Source organism: Tachypleus tridentatus, chromosome 10 (assembly GCF_004210375.1).
Source record: "Tachypleus tridentatus isolate NWPU-2018 chromosome 10, ASM421037v1, whole genome shotgun sequence".
NCBI classification, from domain to species: Eukaryota; Metazoa; Arthropoda; class Merostomata; order Xiphosura; family Limulidae; genus Tachypleus; species Tachypleus tridentatus.
The window spans coordinates 83,165,479-83,177,922 of record NC_134834.1 but is presented as its reverse complement, the minus strand read 5'-3'; the positions used below and the strand labels follow the sequence as shown (position 1 = coordinate 83,177,922).

Here is a 12,444-nt window from a genome sequence, read left to right as displayed (position 1 = left end):
GGTATTGAACCTCGACTTTTAGCGACTTAGCCTTCATACTTTCCGCTGAGTCAAAACATAGACGAAAACATTTATGTCACGCAACATTCATTATAAAAATACATTAAACGAGAGTGTTTCTAATTTTTATTAAACTTTAAAACATTTTTGTAAAGTTTCACATGTTTCTGTCATTTTACTTTTTAATAACGTACTACGGTTGAATATTGAAATAACTTTGAAATATTGCAGGGTATTTATTTATATGCCATCCGAGCAAAAAGATTTTGTGAGAGTTATGCTTGGTAAGTTGTCTATGGCAATCACTTCGAGAAAGATAATCACAAATTCGTTCTTTGACGTTTTCAGTATTCACTAGAGTAACGTGGCAGGATTTCAAATTTGAAGATATTTCAACAAGCGATACTTGTATTAAATATAAGTTCCCAACGCGTCATGTCACTAACCTTCAAGTTGATCTATGTGGCTCTTTTTTAATATTGTTCTTCGCGAACTGTAAAATAAAATACGAAGAAAAAATCAGGGTTTTCATAAAATTTCCCATAACCATAACAGCTGCATTTAGAGGAAGAGGTTGTACTGGATAAAACTGTGCACAATACATCAACTAAGACGGTTACACTACACAAAACAAGGTAGGATATCGTGCGTAAAATTACATAGCTGATGGTACAATATTGAGTTGAATTCCTGTTCCCGGATTAACTTTAGAACTTGCATGTCATAAGGCCATGTCATACTGATGAGTACATCAGTATCGCGAGACAGACGAAATAAAGCGATTTCTATGTGTTTCGGGATAATTAACTTACCGAGCTACTGAACCGAGCATCCATCTTTCTTTTCGAAAGTAACACATCGAATCACTATCCTAATTGTATCATCTAAAGAAAAGGACCGCAATATAACAGTACCTCCATGTCTTTGATGAAATACAATTTCAATCAAACATGTATTTTCAACATGCATGCCTCTTATCGACCTATAAATGTTTATGTATGGTACTTTTAGCGTGTGTGTGTGTTGTTTTTTTTTTTCTTATAGCAAAGCCACATCAAGCTATCTGCTGTGTCCATCGAAGGGAATCAAACCCATGATTTCAGCGTTGTAGGCTTAATGCTGTACCGGTGTAGGACGGTACATTTATTATTTTTACTATTCTAGTAACTTTTGTTATCATTCAATAACTTCAACAGTTCGGTGGATGCTGAAACTAAAATCTATAACATAAAACTTCAGAGTTTTTTTCAACTGTTTGAACAATAAATAATAAATATTAAACCATAGCAATTAAACGTGTATCGTTTAACATTCGTGTTTGAACAGATTATTTCGATATACTGTTTTTTATATGTATAGTTGATATGAGAATACGGTCGAAGTATCTCAGTAAAAAAGCGCGTTTCATTTACCTTTCTTGTCTGAATATTTCAATATAGTCTTTTCTACAATTGTTATGAACACACAGTTGAAGTATCTTAGCACGAAAACGTTTTTTTATTTATGAAAAACTATTATTTTTCTTTTGTTTTCTGGAACATTCACATGCTCTATAGATTTCACATATTAAACCAAACAATAAATGGGTCGTCCTAGCCTAGCATTCTAATAACATGTTGAATTATTACTATCTTTGTACACTTCCATCTACACAGAATTCTGAAGGCATAATGGCTCGTGCCATAAATCAGCCAATATACATGCGAAAGTTTCACAGCATTGGAGGGTGTGTGTGTTTTCTTATAGCAAAGCCACATCGGGCTATCTACTGAGCCCACCGAGGGGAATCGAACCTCTGATTTTAGCATTGTAAATCCGTAGAGTTACTGCTGTACTAGCGAGGGGCGCATTTTAGGGTATATATCTTTTTATAGATATATTTTTTTAATGCTGATTATTGACTATCAAGGTGTGTGTGAAAATATCTAGGTGGATGTGAAGTTCTTACCGTTGGGTAATAGGGCCTGGCATGGCCAAGCGCGTAAGGCGTGCGACTCGTAATCCGAGGGTCGCGGGTTCGCGCCCGCGTCGCGCTAAACATGCTTGCCCTCCCAACCGTGGGGGCGTTATAATGTGACGGTCACTCCCACTATTCGTTGGTAAAAGAGTAGCCCAAGAGTTGGCGGTGGGTGGTGATGACTAGCTGCCTTCCCTCTAGTCTTACACTGCTAAATTAGGGACGGCTAGCACAGATAGCCCTCGAGTCGCTTTGTGCGAAATTCCAAAAAACAAATAAAAAAACAATACCGTTGGGTAAATTGAGAAAACCAAAAACAAGATGGCCACTGTTAAATGTAAAACAAATTATGGATGTTCATATCTTCGCAACTGAATAAGCTATAAACATGATGAAACAATCTTTTTTATGTTTGCAGGTATGAGTAGGCCATTTCTGTCGTTAGTTTTGTGATGCGGTGTATAGAAATATTCAAAATCAAACATGAGTTCGAAAAATTCTTTGAAAAGTCACTTTTCATGGCATATACGTGCACATTCGAATACTGATTCATTGATTGTTTATAATTAAGCACACAGCTACACAATGGGGTATCTGTGCTCTGCCTACCATATGTATCGAAACCCGGTTTTTAGTAATGCGAGTGCGCAAATATACCGCTGAGTCACTAGGGGGTTTCAAATACTGATAAATCAAAATTACTTAACGTCAAGTCGAACAAATAGTTTACAAGATATGAATCATTTTCCTCTCAATGATTCTTTAAGCAGCACAAACTTTCCATGATCAACGTTTCCATATAACGTTGTTATATGCTCTTGTATAAGCAACTGAAAACAACAAAAATTAAAATATTCTGTAAATCTATTTCTTACCTACTTAAGACTTAAATTGCATGTGTAGTTGAGACAATTGCGTGATAAATTATATTACAACTCAGGGAAACTAACTACCCTGTTCTAATTACAAGTGAAGATGGACGAATCGTGTATGTTTAGATCAGGGAAAAAGAGGGTGAGTGTGATGACAAACTTCCACGTTCTACTAATGGTGAACCAAGCAAAGTACAGGTCATCAACGATGTTAGTAAAGCATATGGTGATGACCTATGAACACAGCTTCAAAAGTAATTCTCGCAAATTCCCAATCTGAAACTTCATTACCACAAGAACAGTGTGTCTAGATATGCATCAAAGACTATTATAATCAAAGATAAGAAGGTAGATAAACAAGATAAGGAAGCAGGATCTTCTGCCAAATGACTACAACATTCCACTAAAACACTTGCTTTCTCTGCACTGTCTTTACCGTAAAGAGCCATGCCAGCTAGAGAAAGAAGGAACCTGTCAACTTGTGGTCGATTCTTTCAGAGAACGATAAAATACTCTACAAGATTCATCTGTTTGGGAAATGTGATGAAAGAACTAACCACTGGGCAGATGCAGTGATGGTTCCAGTACAAGGTGCTCTGAGTGATCTTCATGCCTGGTACCACAAAGACTGCATAAGTCGGTTCTTCAGAAACAGATGTTTATTGCCTTATAAATTACAAACTGCATCGTGCGAAGAAAACACTGATTCAGCAAAGAAATTACCACCGAGGGAATGTGTACAAACAAAAATCAAATATGGGGTTCGACACAAGTTCTTGGAGAATACATCATACTAATCATCTAGGCTTGGGTACCAAACTTGAGAGAACTCATCTAGTTGACAAACTAAGGAGACACTTCCGAGGAGAACTTCTTGTGCTATCATCAGCAGGTATTACAAGCACAAACGCCTTCAAACCAAACATAGCAAAGATGATCAAAATTGAAAAAGATGATGACATTTCTCGTAGTTTTGGAAAAGTACCCAAGCAACTAGCACTTGAGTAAAAAGTAATCACGTCTAATAAATCTTGTTACAACACATGTGGCTGCTGAAACATTACAGGAATTGTTGTTCTTCAACTGAGAAATCTCTAAGATTCTCCAACTCCTTACCAGCACAGTTCATTGGAAATATTGTAATAATTGTTGTTAAGAGAAAAGCAACAAATCTGCAGACTTCACTTGGATTGCATTAATATAGGTATAAAGGCGTTCCTTTATATTGGTTTATTTTGGGTTTAAGTTGTTGTATAAGTAAGGCTTCTTTAATTTTACGTTTGTTTATGTTTGTTTCTTTATTTAGTATTTGAGTGTTTTTTATGGTTATGTTGTGTTTATTTGACTTGCAGTGTTCGAAAACGTGTGAAGGTGACTTTTATGTTCTTTGAATCTGGTTTCCATTTTCTACTTGTTTCTCCAATATAGAAGTCGTGGCAGTTTTCACATTGTATTTTATAAATAATGTTGGTGTACAATACTTCACCAACATCAATAAGTTTCTCCACAAACCGTAGAAAACATTATACGCACACACCTAGACAGAAAGCAAAATCAACCAACTAAAGTAAATACAGCTCACGAATCAAAACCACGAAACCATATACTGCTGTATACCATATATTCCCGACATCAGCAAACAAATAACCAACATTTGGCAAAATTAGTAACAAAATATGACATTCAATTAATACCAAATTTATTCAAAACCCGGCACAAAACTGAGGGTCTATACTATGTAAAACTACACTGACAAACACCACACCAACATTATTTATAAAATACAATGTGAAAACTGCCACGACTTCTATATTGGAAAACAAGTAGAAAAATGGAAACCAGATTCAAAGAACATAAAAAGTCACCTTCACACGTTTTCGAACACTGCAAGTCAAATAAACACAACATAACCATAAAAAACACTCAAATACTAAATAAAGAAACAAACATAAACAAACGTAAAATTAAAGAAGCCTCACTTATACAACAACTTAAACCCAAAATAAACCAATATAAAGGAACGCCTTTATACCTATATTAATATAATAAATAAAATTATATATTCAAACATCTAATACCGCCCTCTACATTTCGACACACAGTTACACAACCCCTTTCAAACATGTGGTCAGCTTCCGGTCAGTTACCTCTTTCTTTGTGAACCTGACGATGACCGAAGAAGGTCGAAACGTTGTTCGCTCTTCTATGTAAAGTGTTTTCTCAGCCCAAACGAGCCGTTTTTGCATATAAATTTCTCAACAAGTGGGTTTCTCGTCATCACTAATTAATGAGAGACTTGATGTACCTGCTGAATCATTTGTTTGGTTACCGTGTTACGGGTAGTTATGATGAAGTACTTTGATTAAAGACGTTAGCTGCTGTAGCAACGTCAAGTGATCTCTGTAAGCAATGAATGGAAAGAAATCAACACATTCTCTGCTTAAAGCATAAAAGACTAATAAAAGGCTAAAGAAAAATGAAATTGGCCAACTCATAAATGATAGCATTGAAAATCATTCCCGATTTACTATGGCCCAAAGAATCCGAAAACACCAATTGTACCCAGTACAACAGTAACAAATACACCAATTAGTGTCAAGCAAATGAGCTGAAGATCTTGATTTTTTTTAAAAAACAGAAACCATCCGGAATACAGTGATTACAATAAAAAGGTGTGTAGGGAGCAAGGATACAAATTAATACCCAAGATTAAAATTATATACCTTCCACTGATATATATAACACCTGCGGACCCTTCTGCAATATTGTAAGCCATGATGAAAGCACAACAAATAACAACAGAGGCACAGTAGAACTATGTTGTATTTACAGCTCACCTGCAGTTATATCAAGTAGCACTGCGTGTCCAGTAGGTCAACCAGGTTAAGTCTGTGAACATTTGTCTAAGACTGGAAACTGTTAGTAAGTTACTGTAGTTATATTGGAGTCGTTACGGCCGAGACTGGAATCGAAAAGATACTGAGTTCGGAATTTGGTGTGGACAAAATGCTTAGTGGCAAGAAATGTTCACATAATGTTTGAGCACTAAGGTTACTGATAGAATAATTTCTTTGGCCCTTGTTGGTGAAACACTACTTGGAAATCGTGGCTGATCTCCTGAAAGCATTAGAAGATATTATATGTCAAAGCAAAACAGCAAAGCTCTGGGTAGACTGTCTTATTAAACCAGTCTTCGCAATACTCAAGAACATTCGTGGAAAGCGAGAAGGTGATTGGCCACTGCATTTTGGCAATTATCGAAGATATAATTCCGCCGTTCTTTGCAGCAGGACGTGCAATATGTACGCTGTGTCCTGTATAACTTGAGATCGATGTAAAGCTTGCTTGAGAGTGTAAGCTCAAAATTCTTCGGAGGCCAACACTCAGTGCATCACAGTTTTGGTCTGTTTAATTGCATTTGGAGTGATGTGGCCATAGAAACTACCTTTATGGTTTTGTTTGTTTTGAATTTCGCTCAAAGCTACTCAAGGGTTATCTGCACTAGCCGTCCCTAATTTAGCAGTGTAAGACTAGAGGGAAGGCAACTAGTCATCACCACCCAACGCCAACTCTTGGGCTATTCTTTTACCAACGAATAATGAGATTGACTGTTACATTATAACGCTCCCACGGCTGAAAGGGCGAGTATGTTTGGTGTGACGGGGATTCGAAACCTCGACCCTCGGATTACGAGTTGAATGCTTTAACCATCTGGCCATGGCGGGCCACTACCTTTATAAGGTTTGGAGATGGACTTAGTGGAATTGTTGGGATAATACTCAAGCCCAGAACTCTATCAAATTGGGCTTACAGTTTCAACACTCGTCATAGCATAACAAATTATTTGAACAACATGTGAGATAGCAAGCAGCAAGTAGAATAAACACCACAAAGAAGAAATGCCAGATCTAGATCAGCGTTCAGCAGGGTTCATGAATGTCGTCAGAGGAAAGGTTGCTGCTCACTCTTCAGTGAATGTTGACAATGTAATCTTGATTGGAAAGACTCAAATGGATAAATTCAAAAAGGTTGGCCTGATGGCTTTCATGGTACCACCCCCAAACTTTTTACAACAATGGCGGTCTTATGTAAATTTGTCAAATTACGTAAAACTAAAATCATCGACACAATGAAAGTAGAAACACAAGAGAAACGGAATAGATCGAGCCTGAGAAATACTCTCAGAGTTCAAATATCCAAGTGAAATGCAGAAACAGGGGTTCCGGCGATATTCCTTGATGGTGGGATCTTGCAAAACTATCTAAGACATTTTTGTGGGTATATTTTAAACCATCTGAAACAGAGTAACGTTTACTTAGGATTTGACAAGTGAGTGTCCTTATGGTAATTTCTTTGATATATACAACATTAGATCTGTTAATGGGTCATTAATAAATTATCAACACATATAATTTTACGTCTAAGTACATCAAGGATAGCACAAAAAATCCGTACGACTGAGTCCAAAGCGTAAAAGCAGCCAGTCGAGTACATACATTACGGCTCAATGCTCCAGTACCATTATAGAAGTTTATCCTTATAGTCACGAAAAACAAGGTCCCATTGATCGATCTAATGATTGAAATGACTATCAGATAAAATCAGTGCAGAGCAAGTAATCAAATGTCATGATATACAACTCAGGAGTAGATTTATACCGTTATCATTCAGCAAGTCGACTGAGTGGTGACTTGCACTGTCCTTTTGATTACTGATGATACAGACATATACATCTTTTTGCTGCACTTCTGTTATTAGAAACATATATCACATAAAGAACTGGTAGTTTCTCTGATTCAAAGATAAGCTATTCTTGATGTAAACGCTGTTGTATCGAAGTACAACTCTGTTGTTCCAAATTTGTTGGCTGTACATATTCTAACAGATTGTGATACTGCAGCATCGTTATTTGATGTTGGTAAGTTGGTGGCTTTAACAGTTCGAAAATCTGATAATTGTTCACTTGACTTCTTGAGCACTAATGCATTTTTTCTGGTGTTTTAAAGTAGGCTACTTGTTTCGTTTTGTCATTCTATGGTCAACCTCAACGACGGTCTATGTTTGAGGTTTGAGATGAAAACGTGATTGTCAAAAGCCGACAGGAGTAAGTTTGTGCTCCAAAGTTTTCTTCCTTGCCTCCTACTTGTGAGGTACTCCAGAAAAATATAAGCAAAGCTTATCTTTAAGAAAGTGTTTGGCTCCATACTCTGGACAAATATCCACCTACTTTAGATCCAACACAGATTTTGGATGGTTCAAAGCCTCTGAATCCAATGTAGTGATAACAATTTTCATGCAAAGTGATATTCCACCAGAACTTTTAAAGTTCATTCATTGTTTATGCCAAAGTCAAGCTCCACGCAAAAGACAAGGTTGTAGTTGTACAAACTCTAATATTGCATCATTCTGTTCCTCCAAGCTGGAAACAATTCTCACAACAAAAAGAATAGAGATGTCCAATGTTTTTCAGATGATATGGATGAATGTGATTAAATAAGCCTTCCAGTAATAAAGCTAGTAATTTTATATAGTGGTGTGTTTGTCTTACAATTTGATAGACACGTACCATTTTAATCTGGGATCACTTGATTTCATACATATATGACAAAAGAGAATTTCGAGGGTATTTTGAACGCAATGTTTGATTTTGCGCATTTCTACACACAGGACCACAAAACTAGCATCATCAATAGCTTTCTCATACGTGAAAATGTACAAAACGATAGTTTAATCCTGTTTACAACTTATCTAGTTGTGAAGATACGGACATCCGTGAATTTGTCTGATTCAGCAGCTGCCATTTTCCACAATTTACCTAAGGGTAAGAACTATATACGCATCCATGTGTCTTCACAGACATACACGTGCTAGTGAACAATAATCAACATTTAACAAAACTATATCACAATAAAAGAGGTTAGGTGATAAATTGGCTTTTGGCTGCCGGATTATTATTACCATGTGATTTTGATTTTAAAAAGATATCTTACAAAATTGGAATCAATAAATATTTATACGTAATGTACCACGTACTTATAAAACAGCCTGAAACCACTATACTTGATTCATTTTGTCTAACGATTGTACACGTTTTATAAAATCATTCTAACTCCTGTGAGGTACATACATCTATGAGTACATTGAAATATATTTGAAATATTTTTAAATCGGTACAGTTTTTGTGCCGACTTTAGTTTTACACACAAATGCCTTTTCTATAATCACTAAATTATTTCGCATATATCGTTTTTCCTATTTGTTTTGTTGTTACGCATAAAGATACACAATTGGTTATTTCTGTTCCCACAATAGAGGTACGGTACCGAAATCTGACTTTTATCATTATAGAACCCCAGACCTAAAGCTGGATCATTAGGGGATTGTCTTTTTATCGGAGTTATTCAATATCTGAGTATGCTGTGGCATCACGATCTGAAAAATATATTTTCAATGACAACTTATGAAAATATTGGGCTTATGTGAAACACAAAATGTATTCTGCTTTGGAAAACACATCTTACCATCTACTCATCAAACAGGCGGTAGCACTGCTTATGTAAAGATGATTCGGACTGTTCATCGAAATGATATTTTAAATATCTCCTCAATGGATCATCAGTGCTTTACAGTACTATGTAGTGTTTCCTTTTATAACAGCACCTATGTAATGACTGACTAGCAAGTTCTGGTATTGTCTGTATATATCATAGTGAAAAGTTTGATTTTTTTCTTCTTTTCATTGCTTCTTTGTTACTACACGATAATTCAAAAACCAAACCAATTTTTCGAAGATGATACAGTTTCAAACAAAATATCCAGATTTATAAGTATTATTAACTAGTAATATATTTTTTTAAAATCATGATTATAGAGTAAACGATATTATATGTACCCCTTAAGTTAGATTTCTTACAGACATTTAGTGTTCCTTTAAAAAGCTTAAGTGTAGGGTGAAACAGCCAATAATAAATAAGCAATAAATATTACAGTTGGAACCTCACTGTATTTAGAATTTGGTTATAAATACACCTTATATATATTATTTGAAGCATTGCTTCAAAAAGCATGCAAATAAGTAAAGAAATATTTTAACAGTGCTTCCACAGATCAGGCACCCAGGATTTGGATATGGCAGACCTTAATATATAAAATCATTCCGAAAATATTGTTTTCAGGTTGATCTAAAACTACACAAAGTTTTATAAAAAAATACGCAGATTTAGTAACGCTATCATAAGTTTTTGACTCCCATAGTACACAGTAGTAAACACAGAAGATGTACATGTGGTGTGGTGTTGTTGACATAACCTCTCAGCCTCTTGGCTAAGATCAAGCATAGTTTGTTGTATTCTTGGCTATTTGTTCTTGTTCTTCGTTTTCAGAGTAGATATGTAGGCCTTGACCTTGGTGTTAGTGGGATAATTCTCATCACCTTCATCAGTGGTACTCTATTGCTTTTCGTGCAGCTCGCTTACAATAAATAACTCTGAACAGATTGTACTGTGTATTCTAGCTGAAACCAAGACTTCAGTCGATGAAAGTGCCATCTAGCTGTTTCAAAACCTTGTTCTCCAATCTTCAATCTTTCTTTTACTTCTTTGAATGCCATCCACTAGCACACCAGCGAAAGTTTAACTTTTCTCCGGCAGAGCTTGTTGCACATCGTTGGCAGACGAGAATAGTTGTGTATTATCAAATTTCCTACAAATGCCATTTCCAATCACATTCATAAGACCATTTGGATCTACTGGGGGTAACTTTATACAGTCATGCAGAACGTAAACAATCAACTGTTCTTATCAAGAGCACTGAAACTTGATGCCTTCCATCGAGTTTCTTTATTTGGAAAGTTTGATGTCGTTGTGGATTCGATTCCAACGAACTGCCAAACTGAATAGACATAATTTCCGCTCCCTTCTGAAGTACATAATAGTGCCTTGCTTTCACACTTAAGTATCTGGATGATCTGTGTCGTTTTTTTAGTGTCACAACATCCAAGATATCCTCAGAAGTATCGCTAGGTATTTCATCTTCATAACTTTCAAACGAAATAGCATAATCAGTCTTTTCTTTTTTTGCGCATTTGAATTGTTCTGAGGCTGTTTTCCAGTTGCTTTTTTACCTCTCGGTATAAACCATTGCATCCACACTGACATCGAGGGTATTTCCTACAACTACTGCACGTACGTAATTTACACTTACAAGCCATTTTGTTTGTTTCTTGAATTAACGTTGCTTTATCAATATAAGATCAGTACACTAACACACTAAATGTCGATATCTGTTTTGTGGTCAGGCGTGGATCCAGTTTTCACAAAGGGTGTATCAGTCGCCTATTTTAATCCAATCAGGTTCAGGTAAAAGTGTTAGCCAATAAACGAACGATTCGGAATGACTTGAAAAGTTAGGTTCTGCAAAATTCCGGGTTCCTAGCCCGTGGAAGCACTTTTAATAAAAGAAAGTAAATAAATGACATTTGTATAATCTCTACATAATAACACAAGCACACAATGTAATATAATGTTAAAAGACAAAAACAGGATAAATTAAACTCAGTTGTGGTTGAATAGTTATAAATATTGCTGTATGTTAATTATTGCTTGTGTTATTATTATACAGGGATTATACAAATGCCATCCCTACCATCATCCTTTGCATTGTTTGTGAAGGATTGATATCAGCCATCCCTACATTTACTTCCTTTTCTTTCTGTTCCCAGTGGAACAGTAATATATCTGCGGACTTACAACGCCAGAAACTGGGTTTCGATACCCGTGGTGGGCGGAACACAACTAGCCCACATTGTAGCTTTGTGGTTAACACCAACAACGTTTTTTGTTTATTCACACAAGGAGCAAAATACTACATGAAGTTTGTGGAAACGACCGCATGGTTATTTTGTTAAGCGGAATGTGATTTCCATACTTGGTTGGAAGAGAACAGACAGCCCACTGTATAGTTTTGTTCTTTACTTCAAAACAAACAAATTTCCTTTTTCTTTACTTGTACAAGTTTATTTGAGAGAAACATTGTAAACTCTAAGGGTTGCAGGTTCGAATCCCCGTCGCACCAAACATGCTCGCCCTTTTAGCCGTGGGGACGTTATAATATGACGGTCAATCCCACTATTCGTTGGTAAAAAGAGTAGCCCAAGAATTAGCAGTGGGTGGTGATGACTAGCTGCCTTCCCTCTAGTCTTACACTGCTAAATTAGGGACGGCTAGATCAGATAGCCCTCGTGTAGCTTTGCGCGAAATTCAGAAACAAACAAACATTGTAAACAGCATCTGTTACTCATCCGCTGAGACAGCGGTAAATCTATTAATTTACAACACTAAAATAAAGGGTTCGATTCCCCTCAGTGGACACAGTAGAAACACGCAGCACCTGTTAAATGAATTGTCGTTTTAAATTTTCTAGCCATAAACATATAGAGCATTTACTGTTTAAATCTATTTGTATTTCTGGTGGATTATTTATGAAAATATGCAAAGGAAATATTTAATTTTAGCCCAAACAAGAACTTTATTTCTATGTTTATAATATGGGTATGTTTACAAAAGAAATAACAATTCTGTAAAAAATAATCTTTTAAAACAGCGGTCAGAGCACTGC

General features: G+C 36.0%; 1 protein-coding gene across 3 annotated transcripts in view; it reads right to left on the bottom strand.

Moving 5' to 3' along the window:
• LOC143229735 (neurexin 1-like) overlaps window positions 1–12,444 on the bottom strand; it is a 163,677-nt gene that overhangs the window by 54,654 nt on the left and 96,579 nt on the right. The window lies entirely within an intron of this gene.